Source organism: Nicotiana tabacum, chromosome 7, assembly GCF_000715075.1.
Source record: "Nicotiana tabacum cultivar K326 chromosome 7, ASM71507v2, whole genome shotgun sequence".
Classification (NCBI taxonomy): Eukaryota; Viridiplantae; Streptophyta; class Magnoliopsida; order Solanales; family Solanaceae; genus Nicotiana; species Nicotiana tabacum.
Genome location: NC_134086.1, coordinates 94813389 through 94840659, shown reverse-complemented (window position 1 = coordinate 94840659; position 27271 = coordinate 94813389). Strand labels below are relative to the sequence as shown.

Sequence of the window (27271 nt, the reverse complement as noted above, 5' to 3'; positions counted from 1 at the left end):
CTTCTTTGCAAATACCCATTTGCACCCAATTGCTTTCTTTCCCTTCGGGAGATTGGCCAATCTCCATGTATGATTCTGATGAAGGGACTGTATTTCATCATTCATGGCAATCCTCCACTTATCTTCTTCTGAACTTTGGACAACGTCTTTATAAGTAGTAGGAACATCATCAGCTACAATTGAGGTTGCACAAGCAACCGTCTCTATGAGACGAACAGGTTTCGTTATTGTTCTTTTTGGCCTGCTGGTTGCTATTGATTCAAGTTGTTGTTGAGGTTCCTGAGTTGGAATCTCCTCTACTAGCTCTCCTTCCAGAGGGTAATCTTCATTTGTTTCCTCCTCTGCTTCTTGTGTAGGAAAAATAAATTTTCCCTCAAACTCCACCTGCTTAGAAGCACCTTTATTTTGTTTGGTATCTTCTGTTACCTTATTTACCATAGATTCATCAAAGGTAACATCACTGCTGAATATTACTTTCTTTTTCATAGGACACCATAAGCGATATCCTTTGACTCCAGAAGTAATTCCCATAAAAATAGCCTTCTTTGCCCTTGGATCTAATTTTGACTCTGTCACATGATAATATGCAGTTGAGCCAAACACGTGCAAAGAGTTATAATCTATAGCAGGTTTTCCATACCATTTTTCAAATGGTGTCTTGCCATCAATAGCAGCAGATGGTAAGCGATTAATGAGGTGGCATGCATATGTAATTGCCTCAGCCCAAAATTCTTTGCCCAAGCCAGCATTGGACAACATACACCGTACCTTCTCTAGCAAGGTCCGGTTCATACGTTCTGCCACTCCATTCTGTTGTGGTGTATGTCTAACAGTGAAGTGTCGGACGATGCCATCATTTTCACATACCTTATTGAAATGATCATTTTTGTATTCACCTCCATTGTCTGTGCGAATACACTTGATCCTCCTGCCTGTTTGATTCTCCACCATCGTCTTCCATTTGAGAAAAATTCCCAACACTTCATCTTTGCTCTTCATTGTATACATCCATACTCTTCGGGAAAAATCATCAACAAAGGTTACAAAATAGTGCTTCCCACCCAATGAAGGTGTTTTGGAAGGACCCCAAACATCAGAGTGTACATAATCCAAAATGCCTTTAGTATTATGGATTGCTGTACCAAATTTAACCCTTGTCTGTTTCCCTTTGACACAATGCTCACAAAACTCCAAGTTGCAAGCCTTTACTCCTTTTAACAATCCTTGATCTGATAGAGTTTTCAAGGATTTTCCTCCAGCATGTCCCAAGCGCATGTGTCATAACTTGGTTGCTTCTGCCTCTTTGTCGTCACTGGATGTCACTGTCGCTGTCCCAATAACTGTACTGCCACGATAGCGGTACATATTATTATTCTTCTGATTAGCCTTCATTACCACTAGTGCACCGGAGCATACTCTTATCACTCCATTTTCTGCAATGATTTTGAACCCTTTTGATTCTAGGGCTCCTACAGAGATGAGATTCTTCTTCAAATCCGGTACATATCGAACATCTGTCAATGTTCTGATCATTCCATCATGGTTCCTTAATCGTATTGAACCAATGCCATATGAGGTAAGAGGGCTGTTATCCGCTGTGTGGATGACTCCATATTCTCCTTCTTGAAATTCCACAAACCAGTCCCTGTTGGGACACATATGATGGCTACAAGCCGAGTCCATCAACCATATGTCTGATGATGTTAATGACTCTGTTGTAACTAATGAGAAGTCTGAATCATCACAATCAGCTACATTTGAATCCATAATGGCCTTTCCATTATTATATTTGGCCTTATTCTTCAACTTCGGACAGTCTTTCTTCCAGTGCCCCTTTTCTCGACAAAAGGCACATTCATCTTTGCTGGGTCTGGATCTTGACTTGGATCTTCCCTTCTTTGTCCTTGTTTGACTTTGAGGACGACCCCTCACAAATAGTGTTTCTCCTTCTCCGCCCTTCTGTTTTTCTCGCTTTCTTTGTTCATAGCTGTACAAAGCCGAACAAACTTCTCTGAGAGAAACTTCGTCATTTTCATGGAGTAGAGTAGTTTCAAGGTGCTCGTACTCATCAGGAAGTGACGCCAACAACATCAAGGCCAAGTCACCATCATCATAAGTTGTATCCATATTTTGCAAATCTGTGACCAACTTATTGAAACTGGTGATATGTTCATTCATCGTGGTACCAGGAACATAGGTGAAGTGACACAGTCTCTTCTTCATGTACAATTTATTTTGACTATTTTTCTTCAAAAATTTATCCTCCAGTGCTTTCCATAATTTACTTGCAGAAGTTTCCTTTGTGTATGGATATTTCTGCTCTCTAGCAAGGAAGGATCGAATGGTACCGCAAGCAACACGGTTGAGAATCTTCTAATCTTCTTCTCCAATAACATCTGGTTTCTTTTCTTCAATGGCCAGATCTAGTCCTTGTTGAAAAAGGACATCTAGAACCTCGCCTTGCCACATCCCAAAATGCATGGACCCGTCAAAAATTTCTACCGCAAATTTCGCATTTGACACAATTCTTGTCATAAGCGAAGATGCCAATGATGACGTATTGTTGACACTTGATGTAGATTCTTCTTGTTTATTGTCTCCCATATTTGACACAAATATTATTTAATAGCTGACGACACAAATCAAGATTATTTCCTTTCTGATGTAGAAGATCAGACTAAGCTGCAACCACAGAGCATACTCAGACAGAACCTTGACTCAGTTACCAAGATAAATCTTTTCTGATGTGGAAGATCAGACTATGCTGCAACCACAGAGCATACTTAGACAGTACCTTGGCTCTGATACCAATTATTGCGGAAGCCAAATGTATATAGTGTGAATAAGTCAACTTATTTCGAATAGTGAGATTTGACACGTCTTGCTCTTTCATCAATTCCTCCTCATCGCGTACCATATTTCGAATAGTGAGATGGTTTTTCTGTTGGACCGCACATAGTAAAAGCCTGTATTGAGTTGGAGAAAGGGTCTCCATTGAACCAATCAGTACTCATTTGTATATCTAATTTCTTGCTCTTGCTTAACATCAAAAATGGATTTCTGAGCCGCATTACACCTGTGTCCTGCCAAATTGCAAAATTAGCTCTACTCATATGGGCAATGTGGGAGGAATAAATGTGCCTTATGCAAGTCATCCATAAAAGGGCATTAAATTTAAAAAAGGAACACGCCCAGTATATATATAGGGTAACGGCCCAAATTGATTATATTCTCTAGTAAAAAAAATATAAAAGATATATATATATATATATATATATATATATATATATATATATATATATATATATATATATATATATAGCTAGAATATTTATATACGTTTATAACCCATGGCAATTTTGTGGGTCAAGAAATGTGACAATACTCAATTAATGATTTAACTAAACAATATTATATTTCGAATACGATTATAAATTAAACAATCTTAAAATCTCATTTCACAGAAGACAATCAAAACCTGTGAGATTTTTTTCTATATCTTAATTTTAGCCAAATTAGAGAGAATACCATTTGCAACTAGTGGTGGCCAAATGGTTTAAAAAACAGTTATTTGCCTATATTATCCATTAAAAATGGGTTGGATAATAAACTTTTCAAATATGAATAACAACCATATTTATTATCCATATTTGTAATGAGTTTAACAGTTTACATTTGTAAAGCCTTAAATTAGAGATTCCTCAAGTTTGGGAGACTAAATTTTTTTCCAAAAGTGATCATATTTAATAAGTCAGGGATAATATGGTTATCCATATTATCCGCCGGCTAACCTTTTTTATTCGTATTAAATACGAATCGGATCGGATCGAGTAATTTATCCTTTTTTGTATTACCTATTTTCGATCCACTCAAATCTGACCCGACTTGCCCTTCTGAAGTCTAATAAAATGTTTGGCAAATACTCGAATTATATCAACATAAGTAGGAAAATTAATTGAAAAAAAATAACTTTGACTGACTAGTGACTAGCCGTCGAAACGTACATCTATGTTAACTTTAGTAAAATCAAACTTCGATATGATAGTTACGCTTTTTAAAATCTTCCATGATGAGATGTTTGTATGGGTCAAAATCTGACCGAGGAAATTCAATACGAATAGGTGATTATCGTGAGATTTGTAACTTACCATGGGCAGTATGGCCGAGGTCGATCAGTGGTCAACAGAACAAGCCGTTGAGTGGCTCATCAGGGCCGATGTCGAGCAACATGGACACAAGTAACGGCTAGTATAGCTTTGGAACCTTCAAAAGGAATATTCTATTGAATATTCTTTTTGTTGTACCTTTTAAGGTTCTTTGGGAATATCTCATATAAATAGTAGGAGAGATAAGACAAAAACATGTAATATTCTATTTGATAAGAACACTTTTGAAAAGTAAGCTCTCTAGATAAATACAAAGAACAACTTTCTGAGAGAGAGATTCGATCTTTATATTTTATCCATTATCATTTCTACAAGATCCGAGAAAGTGTCCAATATTCTCTCGTATTCTTATTATCCATCATTGTCAGGGGAAGAATCATTCGACTCATTCAAATATTGGGTGAATCTTCCTCCTTATTTACATTTAGTGCCATTTATTTTTATTTATTACTTATTATTATTCTCATCCCATTAATAACCGCAACATTTATTGTGTATTGTATTAAATCCATTTCAACGTGATCCCATATTATCCGCATAAACTGATTTTAGATATAGGGTTTCCCTTATCCCTATATTTAATTAGTTTAACCAAAGATTCATATTTGCAGGACGGAGTGCTTCCTGACGATAAAAAAGAAGCCAAGAAGCTTCGAATGTAGGCGGCCAGGTACAACGTCATCAACAACGACTTGTACAAAAGAACGTATTGCGGCCCCCTAGCAAAATGCTTAGGCCCAAACCAGACGCGGCGCGTTCTAGAGGAAGTCCATGAAGGTCACTGTGGAGCTCATACCAGCAATCGAGCCCTAGTCAGATGCCTCATACGAGCAGGCTACTACTAGCCTACAATGAAAAAAGAGGCCGCCGACTTCATAAGAAAATGCGAACAATGCCAAAGATATGCCCCATGATCTACCAAGCGGGCGAGCACCTCCACTCAGTCACCTCGCCCTGGCCTTTCATCAAATGAGGGATGGACATCGTCGGACCCCTCCCGGCGGAACGAGTTAATGTACAATTTCTTTTAGTTTTAACTGACTATTTTTCCAAGTGGGTAGAAGCAGATGCATTCGCCCAAATACACGAGCAAGAAGTGATCACCTTCATATGGAGGAATATCGTGTGCCGTTTCGGCCTCTCCAAAGAAATCAGTTATGACAACGAGCCTCAATTCAATGGAAAAAAGATTGTCGAGTTCTTCGAGAAATGGCATATCAAAAGAATACTCTCCATGCCATATCATCCCGCGGGCAATGGGCAAGCGGAGTCCTTCAATAAGTCGATATTGAATATCATGAAAAAGAAGCTCGAGAATGCCAAGGGACTGTGGCCATAGTTGTTACCGGAAGTTTTATGGGCATATCGCACAATGCCAAAAACAAGCACGGGAGAAACACCGTACTCACTGGTCTATGGGACTGATACAGTAATACCGGTCGAAGTTGGAGAACCAAGTCTAAGGTACTCACACGAGAGCGGGCCGAGAAATGATGAAAGCAAGAGGTAAGACCTCGATGAGGCAGAAGAACGAAGAGATATGGCTTACATAAGGATGACCGCTCAGAAACAACATGCATAGCGATACTACAACAAAAAAGTCAAGATCACACCGCTCAAAGTCAAAGACTACGTACTCAAAGTTAAAACACAGGCAAGCAATTATCCACGAGAAGGAAAGCTAGGGACTAATTGGGACGGCCCGTACAAAATTACGGTGGCAACAAGCAAAAGGTCGTTCCAACTATAAACAATGGAGGGAAAACTACTATCAAACAACTAGAACATCCCTCACCTCAAGTACTTCAACTTCTAAGGAAAGATGTTCTCCGAGCTGTACTCTATTTCCCTCACCTGAGTTTTATCCCAATTGGGTTTTCTCGGGGAGGTTTTTAACGAAGTGACGAGGAGGACATTTTGAAGTTAAGCACGAGCTGGTGAGATTACAAGTTAGAAAGTTTATTACTCGACGCCTTGAATACTTCTCCAGGTCGAACAATAAAGGGACTAGATAGACTGGGACTGGAATACCAACCCGAAAAACATGTAAACTTCTCCAATGTATACATGTAAGCAGAGCATACAAGCACAAGATGTTTGCTTGTATCCACCAAGTTTTAACTCCGCACCGATCAAGATACTCACATTCGACCTCGTTCGAATTAACTAAGAGTAACATTCGACCTCACACGAATCAACTCACATTCAACCTCGTTCAAACTAACTAAAAGTAGCATTCGACCTTGCTCGAATCAACTCACATTCGACCTTGTTAGAATTAACTAAGAGTAACATTTGACCTCACTCGAATCAACTCACATTCGGCCACGTTCGGATCAACTCACATTCGACCTCGTTCGAATTAACTAAGAGTAATATTCGACCTCACTTGAATCAACTCACATCCGACCTCGTTCTACTTAACCAAGAGTAATATTCGACCTTGCTCGAATTAACTCACATTAAACCTCGTTCGAATTAACTAAAAGTAACATTTGACCTCGCTCGAATCAACTCACATTTGACCTTGCTTGAATTAATTAAGATACTCACATTCGACCTAGTTCGAATTAGTTAAGAGTAACATTCGACCTTGCTCGAATCAACTCACGTTCAACCTCGTTCGAATTAACTAAGAGTAATATTCGACCTCGCTCGAATCAACTCATATGACCTCGCTCGAACTAATTAAGACACTCACATTCGACCTAGTTTGAATTAGTTAAGAGTAACATTTGACCTTGCTCGAATAAAATCACATTCGACCTCGCTCGAATTATTTAAGACACTCACATTTGACCTTGTTCGAATTAGTTAAGAGTGACGTTCGACCTCGCTCGAATTCAACTTACATTCGGCCTAACTCAAACCTGATTCACAGAATAACCTCGTTTGAGTTAATTATGGCAACGTTCGACTTCGATCGAAGTAATCGAAAACACTCGATCGCGTTCAAGCTAACGTCTACCAACATAATTCTTTTAATCAAGGCAATCAATTGAGGAAAATATTCAAGGAAAAAATAGGAGACTCGGAAATAAACAACAAAAGTAGCATTCCTAATCAAAAGGTATCTTACAAGGGCCGAACAGACGCCCACAAAATAAAAACAAAAGATTACAAAAAGCATTACTCAGTAGCATCGCCCCCACCATTGCCTCTATCATTGTCCTCGTCATTAGAGTATTCGTCATCGTACCAAGCACCGGGCTCAATCCCATCCAAGTCATTTTCACCATCACCAGCCCACGGCGTAGTAGGATCGTAACCACAAGCGACCCGAGCTACGCGTGCCTTAGCACGAGCATCCTCAAACTCAGCCTCAGAAACTCTCCCTGCTGTCATCAATCCCCTAAATATGTCTAGTTGAGCCTCGACATGAATCCACTTCTCGTACGAATCCTGTGGAACATCGGGATAAGTGGAAGTACGAGAAGAAGATGGTTGAGCCAGTAGCTGCACCTTTTCGGCCTAGAGAATGGAGATCTGCTCATTAAGGTCCGAAACCTCTTTCTCAAGCCCACTAATCCGCTTGCCTCCCTGAGCGCGACCGTCCCCGCATCACTCGACCGCTTAGATCTGAGGACACGGATGGTATCCTCTAACGCCGCACCTTTGCCAAAGTCGCTTCCCTGGCCTCCTCGGCCCTCTTCGGCTCTGCCACTTTTTCGATCAACTCATCACTTAAGTCGTTAACTCTTATCGAGCTCTGCTCAAGCTCAGCCCGCAGGGATGCCAGTTGAGTTTGAAGGTCGACATGCTCAGCCACAACCCCTTTGCTCACTTCGAGCTCGTCCTCCTTGGCTCTAAGCGCTCCATCGAGCTTGCTGCATCTGCCGATGACCTTCACGAGCTCATCGTTCTTTTGCCCCAACTCGTCTCTAAGAGACTTGAAATTACTGTCCGCGCTGAACTGGGTGCGCATCTCACGGTACTTGTCATGGTACTTATGATACTTCAAAACTATTTTCTTAAAAACAACCTTTCTCTTCTCCTCTCGGCGGGCGTTCTCGATCTCCAAGATGAGAGTCTAAGTGAAAAAGGAAGAGCCAAAAATCAGTAAAAGCAAAAAGGAGAAAGAACGTAAGATACAAGAACAACAAAAACAAAAATACAAACTTACCCTCAAAGCCATTCCGGATATACCTAACGACAGATCGGCATCCTTAAATATCTGTAAAGTCTTGTTCTCGGCGCTAGAGCAAAGAGGAACCAAAGAAGGGACTACGCTCTCTGTGTTCGTCAATAAGTTGCAGTCCAAGGGAATGATTATAGAATGAGTAGATCCCTTCGTTCTTACCTCTACCCGAGTGAACCCCTCATCGAATATCCTTTACTCTTCGGGGCCGACGTCAGAACCAGACTCATAGCTGTCTACAGCCACACCTTTCCCCATTTCCACGGTAGAGGAAGGAACGTCGGCCTGCCATAACAGTGATGTATCACTCCTCGGAATGACCTCCGCTTCCTCTGATCGTCCTCTTCCTTCCACGGAGACCTCCGGCAAGGGAGAAATTTCTATATCTAAAAGGGGCGCAGTCTTTGTGCCCAAAGCTATGTCACCTTCGGGTGCGACCACGACCAGCTCGGGATCACCCTTGTTAACCCTTCACTTCCTAGTGTCTTGCCACCTTCTATTCTCTGCCTTTTTAACGGAACCGCTTCCTCCTCGCTCGGCGATGACTCATCTGCTAAATGCAATATAGGAGAAGTCAAAATATTCTCTGATGGGGCAGCCACTCGACAGCCAGGCCTACGCAGGACCGGGGTCTGAGAAAAAGCAGCAGTCTGCACGGACTCGCCTATAGTCGCAACGAGTAGAGACCCGGTCAAGGTACCCGATTGACAAAAAGTGGGGGTAGGAGCCTTCACTTTCCTCGGATCCCTCCGACCTAACAATAAAGAAAAACTACATGAAGTGAAAAAAAAGACGGTACAAAGGTCGAAGTAACTGAAGATCAAAACTTGACTTACCTGTCGAAGAAGGTTTACGTCCAAACTTCTTATTGAATGAAGACTACTTATGGATCCCCACCGTGTGGGGTAAAATTTGAGTCACCCAGTCGCGAATGTCGGCGACCAACCTAGGAGGCTCCTTCTCGACTGCACAAAAAAGGAAGAACGATTAAGTCACCAAAGAGAAACAACAAACAATCAGTTAGCAAAAACACTTATTGGTGAAGTTCCACACCTCAGGGAATCCACTGGGGTTCGCCCCCACATGCTCGGTCTTGATATAGAAGAAGTTGAACCAAAATTGACGATTTGCCTTATCATCCATTTTCACCACCAGACCCTTGGTCCCACGGTGGCGGAGGTGTATCATCGTACCCCTGTGGAAGCTCGACGCAAAAAGATATAACAGATGGCGGATGGAAAACCCACGATTGGCTAGCTCCACATATTTATCAACATAATAAAGAGCTTGTAAATATAGGGGGAGAGTTGGGTCGTACAGATGCTGTAGTAGCGGAAGAATTCCTCCACCAATAGGGGAAGAGGATGAGAATAGCCCACTTGGAACGAGTACGCATAAAATGCTCAATACCCAAGATGATGAATCTGGATCACGTCGTTCCCAGCTGGGACTAGATCGATGTGAGCATAGATGTTGTACTTGGACCTAAGCTCGGCAATATGTGTTGCTTCCATCTCGAATTTCACAGGCTCAGGCTCGTCCGCAGGTGGCTTTGAGAAGTCCGACCTAGAGCCTGAATTACGAGGAATGATTTCCTCCATAGTAAGAAAGCTTTCATCCTCTACAACAATGGCTTTCCCTTCATCATGAGAGGGCATGACCACTAACGATGGAAACGGGTCAGAGGTTCCCTCAGGGTTAGAAGATTTACTAGCCATCTTTTGTTATGTATATGCGAAGGAATTGAAAGTGCAGAAGAAGTGATAATGGCGTAAGCTGCTGAAAGTAGGAAAACAGAAAGAAGAAGAAGAGAAGAAGAAAAGATGTAGGTTCAAAAGATTAGAAAATGTAAAGGTTCATTCAAAGGGTTCCCCCCTTTATTTATAGAGAACACCGGCACTCGGATCGAGACAATTAACTGTCACATGCACAGGGATTGAAACAATAGGGACACGGGAAATGATGCAACACATCGGGAAGATGTGTAATGATAACGCGTGACGCCGTGACGTCAATCTGAACCAATGTCATTAGTGTGGCTCTCAAAATGCCATGTCACCATCTCGACCGCGATTCTCACTACTCGACCTCCCTATTCGAATTTCTCAAACTATGACTAATGAAGTCCACTCATTGAGGTCGACCAAAAGACGGCGTCACTAAGCGGAAAGACTAATTGTATGGGTCAAAATCCGATCGAGAAAATTCAACACGAAAAGGTAATTATCGTGAGATTTGTAACTTACCATGGGCAGTTTGGCCGAGGTCGATCAGTGGTCAGCAGAACAAGTCGTTGAGTGGCTCATTAGGGCCGAGGTCGAGTAGCATTGACAGAAGTAACGACTAGTATAACTTTGGAACCTTCAAAGGAAATATTCTATTGAATATTCCTTATGTTGTACTTTTTAGAGTTATTTGGTAATATCCCATATAAATAGTAGGAGAGATAAGACAAAAGACATGTAATATTCTATTTGATAAGAATACTTTTGAAAAGTAAACTCTCTAGATAAATACAAAGAATAACTTTCTGAGAGAGAGATTCGATCTTTATATTTTATCCATTATCATTTCCACCAGATCCGAGAGAGTGTCAAATATTCTCACATATTCTTGTCATCCATCATTGTTAGAGAAAGGAATCATTTACCTCATTCAAATATTGGGTGAATCTTCCTCTTTATTTATATTTAGTGTCATTTATTGTTATTTATTACTCCCTCTGTTCCAGTTTATATGAACCTATTTCCTTTTTGGCCTGTTCCAAAAAGAATAACCCCTTTCTAAATTTGGTAACAATTTAGCTTAAACTTACAACTCTATCCTTAATGAGAAGCTTTTATAACCACACAAATACTCTAGGCCCTTTTTTGCTTTGTTTAGGACCACAAATTCCAAAAGTCTTCATTTTTTCTTAAACTCTTTGCTTAGTCAAACATGTTCACATAAATTGGAATAGAGGGAGTACTTATCATTATTTTTATCCCATTAATAACCGCAACATTTATTGTGTGTTGCATTAAATCCACTTCGACGTGGTACCACATTATCCGCATAAACTGATTTTAGATCTAAGGTTATTATCTTTAACTAGGATTAATTCTTTATCCCTTTATTTAATTAGTTTAACCAAAAATTCATGTTTTTTGGCCAAACAATGTTTTTTGTGATATAATTGCATACCTTTATTCTTACCGATTACAAAATTTAGCCTTAAATATAATTTTGACTGAAGTCTGATTTGACCACTAAAATAGGCAGCAAAAGGGAAAGTTTATCGTATGATAATTGGAAAAGAACATTTTCATCTCTGAACCGTGAAAGTAAATATAGATAAGGGTAAAGTAAGTACACTCCTTAAGTTCCTTACACGTGTCCACAAAACTGACAAAACTTTACAACCACAGCCATCACAGGAATCTGAAACTGAAATGATGCCTTTTTGGGTATAAAATACGTTTATACAGTTAAAAAAAGGTTACATTTCTACATAAAATGCAGTATAATACTGCATTTTACAATAATTTGGGCCCACCAAATATCTGCAGGGCTGCCAATTTGTTTTTTTAGTGTAAAACGTAGTATAATACTACGTTTTAATGAAACGTAGTATTATACTGTGTTTTACACTAATTTTTGGGCCCACCAATAAGTGTTCTGCGGATAGCTGACATAATAATAATTCAGATACATAAAACGTGATATTATACTGCGTTTTACATAAAAAAATTCTGCACCCCAAGCTAGGACTTGCCTTATTTAAAGGCGTTAGAATTTTATGAAAATCCATTTAAAACTTTTCTTCAAACTTCCATTCATACTTCTCTTCTTCTTATCAAGCATTTTTTATAATGTCTGAAGAGTCAAAAATAAGGGTTTCATTATATTGGCGGGGTAAGGTTGTAATGGAGAATAACTCTGTGAGGTATAGTTCACCTCCACAGTATCATGTTAAATTGCCGCTTACAATGGAGTACGATAAATTGGTATCGTTGTTACGTAAAAAAATGAGTGTGAGGAAACGTTCGATGAACCTAAAGTAACCGGTAGATTTTCGTATTCTATGACTCCGTAGGGGTTTGCTTATTATTTCGAGTTTAACACCGAATATATGAAACTCTTAGAGATTTTTTGCGGATTCCGGATGAATACAGGGAATTTATTATAATAAATTTGTTGGAAATATACGTCAAGGTTGAAAACGTTCCCAATAATGAGGGTGTGCATAGTAGGGATAACCCCCAGTCATCGGGTGGTTATTCTGGAGCAGTTTTTGTCGGGCAGATTCCTGATGAAAGAGCTTGCCTTGATTTAAACTTGTCACTACCGACGAATGGGCAGCTACAAAATAATTTTTCGACTTTATATAATCTACAAGACAACTGGTAAACTTTAATTTTTCTACGCTTTAGCGATGTTTATTTTATGTTTGAATTGGATTTGTATTAACACTCATATTTTTCATAGGGGGTACCGTCCGGATATGAATTTTACAAGTTATGACCCCGCTCCTAGTTGGAATATGCATAGTTCTGGCGTGTTGGACTACGGTGGTCCTTCCAGGAGTCAGCACCAACAAGAAAATGTACATCATGGAACATCAACACAGTACGACTTGTAAGTAAAGTGATATAGCTATATGTAAATTATTTATCTAGTTGAGTAGCTTATCATTTTGTTCTTTTTGTATAGTGAAAACGAGCAACTTGATATTCCTGACCTCACACAGTTGCCCATAGACGACGTATTGACTCGTGATTTGGCAGATGCGCAGTCAGGAAGAAGATAGTGATTACGACAACAATGCCGATGAGTTTGGAGATGACACACCCTTCCTTGATGAGGGTGATGACGAGGAGGAAGTGGATGCCGAACCTGAGCTGACGAGGGAGCATGCTCCTCCACCTCCTGTTAGACCAAGAGTGTACGAGTCCCATGTGTCGTTTCATGAGCAGAATATTCCCTACCTTGATAATCTATTAAGTATGTCGGACGTAGATGCCCTCATAAGGGATGATAATGAAATTCAGTCAACAATATGGGATGAGTCAAGACCAGCGGTGCTGGAAAAGGGCATGTATTTCCCCGATAAAGCTCGCCTAATCAGGGCTGTAAAAATCTACAGCGTAAGAGAGTGCCGTGAGATGACGGTAAGGGAGTCAACTATGGAGGTATACAAAGGAGCCAATTTTAACTTTGAACCGCTTTTATTCAAATTATTAAAGAAAATTGAACATCGTTTAAAACATGTCTTTGGATTGCGTCACATGAAATGCACCCGCAATCTTGAACACATTTGATTCGATGTTTTGGGATTTGGACTTGGGTCGCACGAAATGCACACCCGAATTTAAGAAGGTAAGATTAGTAAACACGCGCCTAAAGAGACTATCGTGTTATTATCTTGGGATGGGCCGCGAAATTCGCTAAATGGCCCCTCCCGAAATCTATGCAATTATTAACATCTATTGAGGGCCCCGCAGCCTGTGCATTTTATTTGGCGAGGCTCGTCTCATTTATTTTTAAAAGGATAATCCTAAAGTGACTACATTTTTTATTAAATTCGTCTCTAACATAAAAGAGAAAAATCCTAATTAATTACATGCTTGAAAAAGGGCGTAACATATTAATTGTTAGACTAAGACAAATGTTAACGGAAAGGAATATTACTAAAAATTGAAATTATAAATAAAATACGGAATCGACAAATAATATATTCAAAAGAGACCAATTATTCTATAACTAGTTTAAACTGACATTGTTAGATGACTTGAACCGTTGGAATTAATTATTTACAAATATTTGAAACTAGAATTAACCTTAATCACTAATGCTTATTGGAAAGTTTATTAAACTTAAACGTTATCTAGTCTTGTTTGAACTCAAATCATGTCTTAATACCTAATTCACGAAATTAGTTCAAATTCATGCCTTAACTAAATTTAGCTACATGTTCACGATTAACCTACTGTTGACAATATTAAAACCTTCATAGCTAGTGAACTAATTAGTTTTGCCAAGCCGATTCACTAAAGACCAACTTATGTTATTTTCCTCTTATTCCAATTATTAAACAGTTTGACAGTGATGAGCATGCTTAAACATATACTACCTAATAACCAAACTAAAACAGAGTATTATTTAGTACATAACTACAAGATGCCTAGTTATGCAAAGCAACAGAAATTTATAGAATAAGAATACATGAAATAGCCTAAATACAATCAGTAAAAGAAACAAAGAAAAAGCTAAATTAAAGCTTCAAAGTTCCATTCTTCATATGTATTCATGTTTTCACATTTCAGCTTACAATATCGACAAGGTTACAACCATGTACCTGGTATTAGAAGTAAAAGAAAAGGAAGATCAGCAGTAGCAAAGCAACAAGAACAGTCAGCAACATCAGTAGCAAATTGAACACCTACAGACAGACTTTAAAACCAACAGAGATGATTCCACAACCAGTAACAGATTCAGGAATAACCCAACAACAAACAATATCAGAAACCCAAGCTGAAACCCAAGAATTCAATTAAACAGCACTCTAGAACCAAAAGAAAACCCAGGAAGACCAATCTGAAAATCAGTAGTACCAAATGCAAATCACAGAAGCAGTAACAATATTCTGATTCTCAGTAGTAAAGAAAGGCTTTACTTTCAGTTTTTAATTCTCAAAGATTGAGTTTTTTAAGTTCTGACAAATCAGTTTTCTTTTCAACTTAAGCTCTGAATTTATGATGATCAAATCCAGTCTATTCTTTTTAACTCTCTAACTCGGACTCTCCAAGATTTTTCAAAAGTTCCCTTAATTCTGTCCAAACTCTCCTTATTTATGTCCAAAAACAGACCACTTTAAACAATTAATTGAATAAAGAAAAGGTCACATCTTCTTGAGCCTCGTAATCCCACTACTATATGTCTTGTTCCCCATTACTGATTAAACAAATACATTATCCCCTCCATTATATCTTGTCCCCCATGCCTAACTTAAACAATTATATTATTCCTCTACTACATTATGTCTTGTCCCCACCATGTACTATTTTAATATTATTAATGCTTAGTGGGCGGAGCACTCAAAATAAACAATTGCTCAAATTTTCAATTCCAAAAATACCCCTCTGAAATTAGTAAAATTACCGTTCTACCCCCATCAGCTATAACCAATTCACCTAAATCAATTAACCAAAATATAGCAACTATAACCAATTTTTAATCAAATTCAATCAACAAATTCAAACTAAATGATGAACAACAAAAAAATAACTGGAATTATTTTGACTAAACAATATTTTTTAACAACAAACCTACTTTCAGATTCAACAACAATATCAAACAATCATATTCAAATTACTGAGTTCAAATTCAAATTAAGCTTAAACGGAACAAATAAACAGATTCAAATCACTGAACTAAATAACCAATTGAACCTCAAACTGAATCTAACAATATTATAGTCAAGACGAAGGATTCAAGTTATCAAACTAACATATTTCTATATTAAAACTAAATCCTTTTAAATGAATAAAAACAAACTGAAGAAATAATTAGTTGAACTTCAACTTAAATCTAACAACATTATAATTAAACTAACAATTTCTATATTAAAAATAAACTAGAACAAATGAAACAACCTGAAGAAATAATCAAGAAATGATGAACACGAACAAAAATAAGAATAAAAAATTTACTGATTCCAGATCCGAGAATATCAAACAAAATATGGATAGAAATGAAACTTAAAACCACTAACCGGATCGGAACGACGATGAACTCGAACGGAAACAAATCTGCCCGGAAACAATTATCGCACCAAAATAACTCGACGCCGAAGACGACCACGAACGGACTACTGTTCAGGTGGTCGTTGCTGGGCGATCGAGATGGCAGTAGGGTGGTCACTTGGACGAAGAAGAAGGAGCAGGGTTGCCATGGAGGGGTTACTACTCGCTACTGCTCGCTACTGCTCGACGGGAGCTTGGAGATGGTCGTGCCTCGACTGACGAAAAAGAAGAAACAACAGCCATGGTTACCGGAGGTGAAGCTCGTTTTGGACTGGTTCGCTGCATGCTGAAGAAGATAACGAAGCAGCGGCAGCAGTAGGTGGTGACGCTGGGCAGTCCGTTGCTGGAAGAACTGGATGTCGACGAAGCAGCCGGTGACGACGATGCAGAAACTGGACGAAGCAGCAACAGCAACGCGGGCAGCCTGGTCGTGCGTCGTGATGGTTGACGGACTGGAGGTTCCATGGCGTGGAGCTTCGCGTCTGGAGGAGGGCAGCCAGTGGTCAACGAGGAGGGGGCTTTCGGACTAGTGGTCGTTTTGAGGAGGTGAAGCAGCAGCGATGGCTGCTTGTCGTGGTGGAGTTGGACGATGAAGAAGACGACGCAACATGGGTGGTCGTTGAAGGTGGTGAAGCAACAAGGGGGGGGGCAGCCATGGCAGCTGGAGGGGAGGTTGAAGAAGATGATACAGTAGGGGGCGGGTAGCTTTTTTTAGGTTTAGGGTTTGTTTTTTCTTTTTTTGTGAAATGAAAGATAGGGAGATAGGGGTGTTGGGTCTTTTGGGTTATGGACTGGGTCGACCCGGTTTGAAATGGACCGGGTCGTAGGGGAAGGTTGGGTATCTTTGGGCTTGTGGTTTAAAATTGAAGAAAAGGCTCAATCCGGTCTTCTTCTATTTTTGTTCTTTTCTATTTATTCAATTTCCTAAATAATAAAGCTAAAAGTGCTAAGATTAAATTATAAAACCCAAAATTATCTGGAAATACTAATTAACTCTTAATAATAATAATTAACACACAATTAAATAGCGATTAACGATAAAATCACACAATTTGGACATTAAATGCTAAAAATGCAACGTACATTATTTTTATGATTTTTTCATTTTGTAAAACAAACTTAATTAAATATCAAATGCAAATGCGACATATTTTTATATTTTTTTATTAATTTAACATATTAACATGCACATGCAAAAATTCAAATAATTATCAAAAACGTCACGAAAATTCAAAAATATCACACAAAGGAAAATTATTTTATTTTGAATTTTTGGGAGTAATTCTCATATAGGGCAAAAATCACGTGCTCACAGCTGCCCCTCTTTGTCCGGAAGCACGAAGGGTTTTCGCGCAAAGATAAAGTGAGCGGATACGAGCGATTTTTGCCCGTTGGAATACTCCGTGTGAAACATTTTTTGAAAGATTTGACTGAACCTTTGCTTCAGAGGTTTCCTACATATCCTGGGCTAAACAGGAATCAGGTCAATGTAGTTCGGGAAGTTTTGGTAGCTGGGACTACCATGGGACTGCAATTTTGCTGTTACTGCTGATGCATGCTGTTACTACTACTTACCGATCTCCTTATTACACTGTGCTTAAAAGAAAAATCAAGAAGCTAGGCTAGACTACGGATTACAAGATCCCATCTATCTTCCATTTGTTTTTGATGCCTTGCTTTGTTGTCGGCTTGCATCTATTCCGGTGCTTCTTTCTTCCGAGAACTGACGGGGATGACACCGGCCTCTTGCTTTCCTGAACACCAGTTTACATCATTTTGTTCTGTCCGCTTGAGGATGCGGCTTCCTGCATTATGCTGTGAATCTTTTGTTGTAACCTTCTGCCTTTCGGTGGGTTACGGATTTCAAGACCTGAAATGTAAAGACTGAAAAATATTCCCTCGTTATACAGGTGGACGCCTAATGCTAAAGACATGAAAAGTATGCCCTTGTTATACAGGTGGGCGCCTAATTGCTAAAGACATAAAATGTATTTCCTTGTTCTGCAAGTGGGCTCCTGACTCCACCTTGACTTTTGAAAGATGACACAACCTCCATTCTCCAGGAGGGCTCCTGACTTTCATCGGTAACTTTGAAAATAAAATGCATTTGGCAATGATTTATGAAAATATATATTTTGGCAATGTTTATACAAGCAGTACCACTCGGGTCAAAATAAATTAAATGTCCTTTTGAGAAAGGATTAAACAAAATATCCTATTCGAGGGCGGACGAACCCAAAATATCCTATTCGAGGGCGGACGAACCCAAAATATCCTATTCGAGGGCGGACGAACCCAAAATATCCTATTCGAGGGCGGACGAACCCAAAATATCCTATTCGAGGGCGGACGAACCCAAAATATCCTATTCGAGGGCGGACGAACCCAAAATATCCTATTCGAGGGCGGACGAACCCAAAATATCCTATTCGAGGGCGGACGAACCCAAAATATCCTATTCGAGGGCGGACGAACCCAAAATATCCTATTCGAGGGCGGACGAACCCAAAATATCCTATTCGAGGGCGGACGAACCCAAAATATCCTATTCGAGGGCGGACGAACCCAAAATATCCTATTCGAGGGCGGACGAACCCAAAATATCCTATTCGAGGGCGGACGAACCCAAAATATCCTATTCGAGGGCGGACGAACCCAAAATATCCTATTCGAGGGCGGACGAACCCAAAATATCCTATTCGAGGGCGGACGAACCCAAAATATCCTATTCGAGGGCGGAAATTTTCTGCCTCAGTTTTGGTGCTTTTCCTTGTGGCATGTTTTTTCGCCATTAATAAGATTTCCTTTTCCTACTTCAAATCAAAAAAATTTGTTAGTTTTAAAACATGGTGAGTGGTCGTGTCACTCCTGCTGGGGATGGTTTTTCCCTTTCTCCCTTCTCCGCTCTGTGTTTCATTACGCTATCAAAACTTGCTGGGGATTATTTTGCTGGGGATGAATTTTCCTTTTCTTCCTTCCCCACTCTGTGTTGTCCGACCCTCTTGGAACTTGGTCGAAAATCTGTCGGGGATGCCCCTACATCTCGATGGTCTGCTGGGGCCCTCTTGGAATTGGGTCCACAATTTTCTCAACTGTTGTTTTCCTGTTTTTCTCCAATTTCCCCTGGAAATTTGGTCCTCTTAGGATCTAGACCCATTCATCATTTGGTCTTGCGACCAACTTCTTTTTGCTTTATCGCCTTATCTTTGGCCTGTCCTATTCGCATTTTGCTTTGCATCATTTTGGCAACATGTAGTAAGCTCTGAAAATCCTTTTTAAAAGAAACCTGCTGGAGAGGTAAAGTCTTTAAACCAAGAAATAAAAAAGTGATGATTTTAAAAAAAGTAGAAAAAGAAGAAGTCTTTCTGAACAAATGCTGGGGAAAAGGAAAGAAAAGAACTTATCTGAGTGATATAACCGATCCCAACGATCATGTCGCGCATTCCGGATTAATCAACCCAGTCTATTTGTATCAATCAACCCTTCGGACGACCTCATGTTGCTGGGGATAAACAGGCACTTAACTCTTTGCCAAATGCGGATCCTTTCCGCCAATCTTGTCTTGTCGCCTCATAGTGCCCTTCGAGGGGTTTTCACTAATAAGACTCTCTTGTTTCTCTCCACTCCCGTCGTCTTATGGTGCCTGTGAAGGTTTTCACCGATAAGACTCTCGTTTTATTTCTCTCATCTTTCGTCGACTTATGGTGCCTGTGAAGGTTTTCACCGATAAGACTCTCTCATTTTATTTTATTTTTCAGCTGGGGATTGGAGTGCTGCCGATATGACTCTCTCTGTTGGGGATTCTTTCGGCTATCAAGTCATTTCCAGCTTATGATCTTCTTCTTTGCTAGGGATCAGAGTGTTATTCCCGACTTCCGTTTGCATGACCTTGCACTTCTCGGATACTAATCGGGAGGTTTTTTTTGGACATCAATATGGGTTTTTGTGTATGTCAAAAAGAAAAGGGGTATCAAGAGGGTTCAAAATCATTTTGATGGGTAAAACATTACAACTCTTGGAATCGAACTTTCTTCCCAAAATTACAAACACAACTTCTACCCCAGTTTTCTTGCTTGGGGATTTTTTTTTGTTACACTATGACCGAGCCGTGAGGCGCCTACGTATCCTTTTTTGAGGAATCAGGTCAAACGTAGTTCCCAATTCCTTTGTTTTTCTTATGACTTTTCTTTTGTCTTTATTATCATTATTTTTCTTTTTCTTCTCTTTTTCTTTCATTTTCATTATTGATTCCAAAAAGAGGGGTATGAAAGAATAAATAAGGCTCAAAAGGGGAAGCAAAGGATAAAGTGTTTGGATAGAAGAAAGAATTGCCTCCGTCACTTCATTCTCCGATAAATGCTAAGTACAAACAAACAACAATTACAATTACAAGAAATCATACATAATATCTCTTAACTGCATCAGAATTGATAGCCATGTCGATGCATTTCCCTTCGATATCTGTTAAACGTAAAGCGCCATTGGGCTTGCTTTGTTCAGATTGCGATAATCAACACACACCCTGATTTTTCCATCTTTTTTGGCCCTGGCACCACATTAGCCAACCAATCAGGATATGGAGCGACCCGAATAACCTTAGAATGCAGCTATTTGGTTACTTCTTCCTTAATCTTCACACTCATGTCGGTTTTGAACTTCCTCAATTTTTCTTAACGGGAGGAAATGCCGGGTCAGTGGGCAATTTGTGAACCACTAAATTGGTGCTTAAACCCGGCACATCGTCGTATGACCATGTAAAACGTTTTTGAATTCAATAAGTGCTTTTATTAGTTCTTCCTTGATGTTTGGCTCAATATGGATGCTTATCTTAGCTTCCCTGATATCATCCGCATCCCCTAGATTGACGACTTCCGTGTCATTTGAGTTGGTTTTTTTTCTCAAATTGGCTCAACTCTCTGTTAATTTCTTCGAAGGCTTCATCCTCATCGTATTCCGACTCATTATCACAATCTTGTACTATAAGTTCGAAATCAGTTTGATTTTTTAGACTAGGTTGAGATCCATCATGCATGCCATGTCATTAGAACCAGTATAAAGAGAACTGTTCAGAAGAGAAAAAGAAGAAGAAAAATTAAAACAAAATAAGGAATGAAGAAAAAAATACTTTCACTTTATTAAAATAAGGGATAGCAAGGTTTCACACTTTGGCGAGCACAAAAAGAAATCTGGATTACAACCCTGAAATAATCCAGACAACAAGAAAGAAAATCAGAGCCCACTACCAAGACTCCCTTCGGATAGGAAGAGGAGTAGCCATTCAATTGTTGATTTTTGCTTTCAACCACACAAACTGTACATCCGCCTTGCTGGACCCTTCCCCCATCACCATAACTGGCTTGTCATCTACACACTGCACCACTGCTTTTCCACTGGTCGGTTTTTCTTTCAAACTATTTTCACTGGCACGGATCGTCATTACCGTTTGTGAGGGCTTCTTAATCTCCCCTACTTCGTGCACTAGCTCGATCATGTGGGTTTCATGGTGTGCCGGCAACGGGTTCTGATTGATGTTGGGTGCCTCTAGTGTCTGAACCTCAATCTTGTTGGTGTCAATAAGATTTTGCACTGCATGTTTCAACTTCCGACACTTCTCGGTATCATGTCCGGGAGCCCCCGAACAATACTCACAGCTTACCAAGTGGTCCATATTTTTGGGAAGGGGATTTGACAATCTGGGCTCAACAGGACTCAACAAGCCTAACTGCCTTAATTTGTGGAACACGACAGTATAGGTTTCTCCCAACTCAGTGAATGTTCTCTGTATTCTTTCATTTCTGAAAGCCTGATTTCCCCGGAAACTTACCCTTGAGGGTTCCTGTAGGCCCTTGGCGGCAGATAGGTGCTTTGTGGGGGTGGGTATGTATTTTGTGGAGTCGGCGCGCGCTATTGCAGTCGAGCCGGAGGCTGAGTGTATGTCTGGACTTGGTGTACGGAGAAGTGTGGTTCTTGTGGCGGGTAGTAGGGTTGTGAAGGGTAATTTGGAGTGTGAGGGTAGTTTGGGTGATGGGGTCTGGGTTGGTAGCGAGGGGAAGGACCTCTCGATCTGGACCAGTTGCCTGCCTCTATTGTCGCGACCTCTTCTCTCTTTTTCTTTCCAAGCGCACCTCCTGTGTCGCTCTGAATGGCCTGAGTCGTTGCCTTGATTGCCGAGTAACTCAGGATCTTATTGGAATTAAGTCCCTCTTCTATCATAACTCCCATTTTCACTACTTCATTGAAGGATTTACCAACCGACGTCACCAGGTGACCAAAGTAGGTTGGCTCCAACGTTTGTAAGAAGTAGTCCACCATTTCACCTTCCCTCATTGGCGGATCGACTCTTGCCGCTTGCTCTCTCCAACGGAATCCGAATTCCCTTAAGCTCTCTCCAGGCTTTTTCTCAAGTTTTAACAGTGTGAGACGGTCGGGGACGATCTCAAGGTTGTATTGGAAGTGTGCTGCAAAAGCCTATGCCAGATCATCCCAGGTGTACCACCTGCTTGGATCTTGTCTTGTATACCACTCTAGTGCCGACCCGCTCAAACTCTGGCCAAAATAAGCTATCAGTAGCTCATCTTTGCCCCCCGCTCCTCTCATCTTGCTACAAAAGCCCCGTAGATGTGTCATAGGATCGCCATACCCTTCGTATAAATCGAACTTGGGCATCTTGAACCCTGCTGGTAATTGGACGTCAGGGAAAGGGCATAGATCCTTGTAGGCCACGCTGACCTGGTTGCCTAACCCGTGCATGTTCCTGAAGGACTGCTCCAGGCTTTTAAATTTCCGCATCACCTCGTCCTGCTCTGGGCTCTTAGCCTGCTTTTCAATCTCCGTCGAGACCTCAAAATGGGGATTATAATTATGGGGCTCGGGTGGTTTGAATGTGAGTTCAGGGGGGTAATATTGTGCATTGTGAGCTTGAAACAATGACTCACTAGACGATCTGTGCAATGAAGCTAGGGGAGGCGCCACAAAGACGGGAACATTTGGTGGAGGAGGATTTTGATTGGGTGGTGGAGCTTGGGGATCATATGCCTCTCCTCCCTGATAGTAGTGATGGCTTGGGAAACTCGTTGAAGGGCCGGGAGAGGGGTATTCCGGCGTGTGTCCTGGGGGAAGAATAGAAGTAACAGGTGATTCAGGCCCCTTTTGGGCTCTAGCTAAGGCTAGCTGCATTTCATTCATTTCTAGCCTCATCTTTTCCATTTTTTCCATGGCCTCCTTCAACATTTGATTTGTCGTCTTTTCCGACTCAACACTGTTGTCTGAGCCAGTCATGCTTTCTGGTATGGGCCCTTTCGATCTTGTTTGATAATGGTACGGTGCCAGTACGCTCTAACAAACTAACTGTTTTGAAATCTCTTTCTCTGATAATAGAACAACAAACTTGTTAGCGTTAGAGTTTAACACATATTGCAACTTCATATTGGGGAATGCAATGTTCCTAGGCAGTTAACCATTTCTATCATGTTTTTGCTTCGACTGCATGCGTCATTCCAACTTATATTCTTTCTTTCATTCATTTTGCCTCTTCTTTTTATCTTTTAGTGGCGGTCGAATCTTATGTGGATTGCCTACGTATCATGTCCCCGCATGAATCAGACCGGGCATAGTTCTGCCCAATAAAAGATAAATAATACTAAAACATTTTTTTGGAATTTTCAATTTTCATAATAAAACAAACTTGATTACAAAAGTTTAAAAACTGACCATACTAACAAACTTTGACAAAAGACAACAAACGGTCTCGAAAATCAAATAACCCGCATACTCTAATCAAAGAATTACAAACTCAAAAACAAACAGCCAGATTCTTTCCCCTATATGCCAATTTTAACCAAATGGTTGTTTTTCAGACGTGGCCCCTTCTCAATTTAATTTTAAGGCGGGGAAGGATTATTTTACGACCTTTCACAAACTTGTTCGTTTTTTTTACGAAAATAGCCCTTCGACAACTGAAAGATACTCTAAGGCTATCTCAGAAAGAACGGTTTAAGACATCACCGAAGCTGGGGCGGCTTATTTTAACTAAAAATCAAATGGTATTCACTTGACCACTGACAATTTTCTTGTTTTTCAAATAATAAAAGACCTGGTTTTGCAAACACGACCTTTCAGCACTTCGGAGATGAAGATTTTAAGGCTGTGCGGGATAACTGATCACAACCCAAAAGAATGACCAAAGATGGTCGTTTATGCAAAGTCAGCCTTCCGGCGTCCCTTTCGGGAACATTCAGCTACATTTGACAAAAGCGGCGTCACCCGACTCATTTATGATAAAATTAAAATTCTGACATTTTGGCTATTTCTGCAAAAAGGGAGGTTGGACCCGACGAAGGTTGCCTACGTATCTCACGCCCTGTGAGAATCAAACCGGCGTAGTTCCGACAAATAAACTAACTAATTTTTGAAAACAAACATATTTCTTTTATAGCAAAAGAAACTTTTTTTCCTTTCCGTTTTTTTTAAAAAAAAAAACAAAGCAAACTAAAATAAAGGACTCTTTCCTACACACTTTCTGTTTTTTGGGTAAACAAACAACTTTTAAAAATAAAATATATATTTTTCAAAATTTCAGCAGAGTTCCGACAGTACTTAGACACTGGTTTTTTTTTCTTCTAAATTAATCATCTAACTCTCCCCTTGCTATTTTCTCTTTTTCTCAATTTTTTTTCCAAATATTTTCTAACATTTCCTTAGATTCAGAAGCCGGTCAACATGCGGGTTCGAAACAAATAAATGCACAGAGCGTAAGTAGGATGCATCAGGATGGTCTTTTCTGTTTCAGGTTGCTATTCCTAGATGGACCCAACCCCTGTGTTGAGTCCCCTAAGTCAAAAAATGCACATGATGCAGATAAGCGTTCCTACTAGGGATCCGGCATGAAGTTGAGTTATTCTAGGTTCAGAACCTGGGTGTTTGTTTTAGACCTGGGTTACCCAAGCGGACAGCTCGAGCCGAGGGGGGCAGCGTACCGGGGATACAGAAGCTCAACCCGGCTTTGCAACTTATCCGAACCTCGTTCTAAAAATGGGATTGACTCTAAACAGAAAAGAAGCCACACGAAGTGCACCCTTCTTCATGATTTAGAAGACTCAGAGAGCAGATGGGTTTCGGCATAGTTTATATACAGTTCACAAAATATCAAAGCGGTAAAAGCATCATTTTGCATATTAAGCACAGATCATATGAGAATATCAGATAATAAAGTCAAAATACAACAATTTATCAAGCTCGAATTTCTAACCCTGAACTGGTGGTTCTGGGTAGTGTCCCGAGAAGAGTCGCCAGAGCTGTCACACCTCCTTTTTACCCGCGCCAGAGAGGGCGCAGAGGGTTCAGGGAGTTTTTCCAATCAAAGGACAATCAAAATGGGATTTATTTATTAAGACAGAGTCGCCACTTGGGAGATTTATGGTGTCCCAAGTCACCTGGTTATAATCCCGAATCGAGGGAAAGAATGACTCTGTATTACAGTCCGCGAACCAAAAATCCGGATAAGGAATTTTGTTAACCCGAGAGAAGGTGTTAGGCATTCCCGAGTTCCGTGGTTCTAGCACGGTCGCTCAACTGTCATATTTGGCTTGTTTATCTAATTTTCATACAATTGTGAACCTATGTGCCAATTTTAACTTTGAACCGCTTTTATTTAAATTATTAAAGAAAATTGAACATCGTTTAAAACATGTCTTTGGATTGCATCACATGAAATGCACCCGCAATCCTGAACACATTTGATTCGATGTTTTGGGATTTGGACTTGGGTCGCACGAAATGCACACCCGAATTTAAGAAGGTAAGATTATTAAACACGCGCCTAAAGAGACTATCACGTTATTATCTTGGGATGGGCCGTGAAATTCGCTAAATGGCCCCTCCCGAAATCTATACAATTATTAACATCTATTGAGGGCCCCGCAGCCTGTGCATTTTATTTGGCGAGACTCGTCTCATTTATTTTTAAAAGGATAATCCTAAAGTGACTACATTTTTTATTAAATTCGTCTCTAACATAAAAGAGAAAAATCCTAATTAATTACATGCTTGAAAAATGGCGTAACATATTAATTGTTAGACTAAGACAAATGTTAACAGAAAGGAATATTACTAAAAATTGAAATTATAAATAAAATACGGAATCGACAAATAATATATTCAAAAGAGACCAATTATTCTATAACTAGTTTAAACTCACATTGTTAGATGACTTGAACCGTTGGAATTAATTATTTACAATTATTTGAAAGTAGAATTAACCTTAATCACTAATGCTTATTCGAAAGTTTATTAAACTTAAACGTTATCTAGTCTTGTTTGAACTCAAATCATGCCTTAATACCTAATTCACGAAATTAGTTCAAATTCATGCCTTAACTAAATTTAGCTACATGTTCACGATTAACCTACTGTTGACAATATTAAAACCTTCATAGCTACTGAACTAACTAGTTTTGCCAAGCCGATTCACTAAAGACCAACTTATGTTATTTTCCTCCTATTCCAATTATTAAACAATTTGACAGTAATGAGCATTCTTAAACATATACTACCTAATAACCAAACTAAAACAGAGTATTATTTAGTACATCACTACAAGATGCCTAGTTATGCAAAGCGACAGAAATTTATAGAATAAGAATACATGAAATAGCCTAAATACAATCAGTAAAAGAAACAAAGAAAAAGCTAAATTAAAGCTTCAAAGTTCCATTCTTCATATGTATTCATGCTTTCACATTTCAGCTTACAATATCGACAAGGTTACAGCCATGTACCTGGTATTGGAAGTAAAAGAAAAGGAAGATCAGCAGTAGCAAAGCAACAAGAACAGGCAGCAACAGCAGTAGCAAATTGAACACCTAGGGACAGATTTTAAAACCAACAGAGATGATTCCACAACCAGTAACAGATTCAGGAATAACCCAACAACAAACAATACCAGAAACCCAAGCTGAAACCCAAGAATTCAATTAAACAGCACTCCAGAAGCAAAAGAAAACCCAGGAAGACCAATCTGAAAATCAGTAGTACCAAATGCAAATCACAGAAGCAGTAACAATATTCTGATTCTCAGTAGTAAAGAAAGGCTTTACTTTCAGTTTTTAATTCTCAAAGACTGAGTTTTTTAAGTTCTGACAAATCAGTTTTCTTTTCAACTTAAGCTCTGAATTTATGATGATCAA

At 39.7% G+C, this 27271-nt stretch overlaps 1 pseudogene; it reads right to left on the bottom strand.

Annotated features, from left to right (window-relative positions):
- LOC107802336 (uncharacterized protein At1g28695-like) overlaps positions 1-27271 on the bottom strand; it is a 45561-nt pseudogene that overhangs the window by 2293 nt on the left and 15997 nt on the right.